General features: G+C 17.4%; 1 pseudogene; it reads left to right on the forward strand.

The window, feature by feature from the left end:
* The first annotated feature begins 251 nt into the window (after positions 1-251).
* Positions 252-2930, forward strand: part of LOC108760481 (cytochrome c oxidase subunit 1-like) — a 6058-nt pseudogene continuing 3379 nt past the window's right edge.

Below are 2930 nucleotides of genomic sequence, written 5' to 3' on the forward strand. Positions count from 1 at the left end.
GGGAGTTTCAGTCATAACTTTTTGTTTTGACGTCTTATTATATATTAATGATTTTAGACGTTCATTAATTGTGTTGAAAATGAAATCAACCGGATAATTATTGTTCAACAATGTCCCTACTACAAAAATCAGGTTCTTTTTATGATATTTAGGAACCGATAACAAAAATGCTCTATCAACCATTCCAATGATCGTTCCTCTTTTTTGTGAAATTGGATGTTGAGAAAGAAAATTTAAATATCTCCCAGAAAATGTGGGTTTATGGTACATACATTTATTTTTATTTTTATCATCTTTTAAAAAAATCACAATCTATAAATATAGTCCTTTCGTACAAATATTTAATAATTTATTATAGATAGAAACCGATCTGGCTCACGCCGATCTAAACTCAAATCATGTAAGATTTTAAAAGTCAGGTACTCCCATGGCAATAAAATCTACACTTAATTTTTATCTTAATTCAACATCGAGGTCGCAATCAATTTTATCAATATGATCTTTCCAAAATTATTACGCTGTTATCCCTAAGGTAATTAATTCTAACTCAATTATTTATTAAACTAATCAATCCTAAATCCTATTAATTAATATTCTAATTAAATTTATTAAAGTTTACAAAATTTAATAATCCTCCCAACTAAATATATTAATTTATTATCTAAATGTTACAATATATAATTTTATTTTCTTATAAACTAATATATAAAATTCTATAGGGTCTTCTCGTCCCATAATTTCATCTAAAAATTTTTATTTAAATTCTAAATTCAATTATTTAATTTAAGACAGCTTAAATTTCATTTATACATTCATTCCAGTTTATAATTAACAAACAATTTATTATGCTACCTTTGTACAGTCAAAATACTGCAGCTATTTAATATTCTAAATCATTGAGCAGTAAACATTTTTTATTATAATCAAAAAACTATGTTTTTATTAAACAGTTGAACTTAACTATTTTGCCTAATTCCTAAAATCAATATAACTTTTTTTTATTAAATCCAATATTCATATTTTTATTTTAATTTTACTTATTTTATCATTATTACTTATTTAATATAATTTAAAATAACATTTTTCTATAATATTAAATTTTTATATTTTTAAATCATCTATTATATTACTTTTATGTACAAACTAAATTATAAATTTTAAATAAATTATTAAATCCTTTTTATAAAATTAAAATTCTATTAATATTACTTTATCCTAAAATTATTTATCTCAATATTTACAAAACTATTATTTCATTATATTAATCTACATTAAATTAATATTATATTCAATAATCTTATTAACTCCTATTTTAAATTTTAATTACAGCTTATCCCGTAATTTCTTTCTTTAAATAATAATATTTTATATTTTTAATTAACAATACCACTATCCCCTAACTAAATTATCTTTAAAGTTAAATTCAATTTAAATGAAAAAAAACTAGATATCTTTAAAATTGACTAGAATATATCCTCTAATAATTTATTATTAATAATTTTTCCACATTAACTACCATAATTATTAATTTTTTATTAGTTCTTTTAAATTCGAAAAATTTAAAATAACTAAATTATATTTTAATAAACCCTAATACAAAAGGTACAACTAATTAAATTTACTTTTTTATATTTTTTATTAAATTCATCTACATTACTTTCAATATAATTAATTATAATTATTTAATTTTAAATAATAAAACCCAACAAAATTTTTATAGCTTTAATCAAATTAAATCAATTTTTCTTCCCCTTATCTAAATTATTTTTAAAATCTACTCATTATTTTTAAAATCAAATTTAATTAACTTAACTTATTAATTTTTACCCTAAATTAATTATTTTACCTAACTAAATTATTTCTTCTATTTTTCTATAACAATTTTTTTATTAATTCATCTAATCAAAATTAATCTTTAATTACTTTTAAATAATAATTAAATTTTATTCTTTTACAATTAAATTTTTAACCTTTAATTATATTATTACCTCATCTAATTACACATTCCTGTACAATTACTTTGTTACGACTTCTTCCAACTATTTATTTATGAAAATGACGGGCAATTTGTACATACCCCACTTAAATTTCAATTTATTTTATTTAATAAATTTACTATTAAATCTTCTTAATCTAAAATATTTTAAATCTTAAACTCATTATGACAAAAAAATTATAACTCATTACAACTCAATAATTCTACATTTTGATTTGAATTCAATTTTTTCTAATTAAAATTACTAATTATAATTCCTAATAAAATAACTTTTAAACAACAATATATAAAATTTTATTGAGACACGCCTATCGTGGACTATCATTTATTAAACAAGTTCCTCTAACTTATTAAAGTACCGCCAAATTATTTAAATTTAATGATCAACATTTAATTTTCAATTATTTATTTTAATTATATATATATAATAGGGTATCTAATCCTAATTTACTTATCAACTTACTTATTACAAACTTATTTTTTAATTATATCTTCAATCATTCAAATTATTATATATTTCACCATATAAAAAAATCTTTTAATTAAAACATATTAAATATTCTTAAATTTTTTTTAATTCCTAATTAATTCAATTTACTCATAAATTAAGTCTAACCGCTATTGCTGGCACTTATATTTATCCTTATTAAATATAAATTACTAAATTTAATTTATTAAATTTTAATTATTATAAATATTATATATTAAACCACATTTTATAAATTATTTAAATTTTATAAATATTTTAAAAAAAATTCATTTATATTATTAATTATAAAATAAATTATTAAACAAAAATTAAATTTTATATTATATATTAACTTTTTATCAAAAATTCTTTTTAAAACTCTTTTTTAATTAAAATATTCATTATATATATATATTTATATTAAAATATTTTATATTCTTTTTTTTTTTTCTTATCATTAATTTT

The sequence above is a fragment of the Trachymyrmex cornetzi genome, unplaced genomic scaffold, assembly GCF_001594075.2.
Source record: "Trachymyrmex cornetzi isolate Tcor2-1 unplaced genomic scaffold, Tcor1.1 scaffold2232, whole genome shotgun sequence".
Lineage (NCBI taxonomy): Eukaryota > Metazoa > Arthropoda > Insecta > Hymenoptera > Formicidae > Trachymyrmex > Trachymyrmex cornetzi.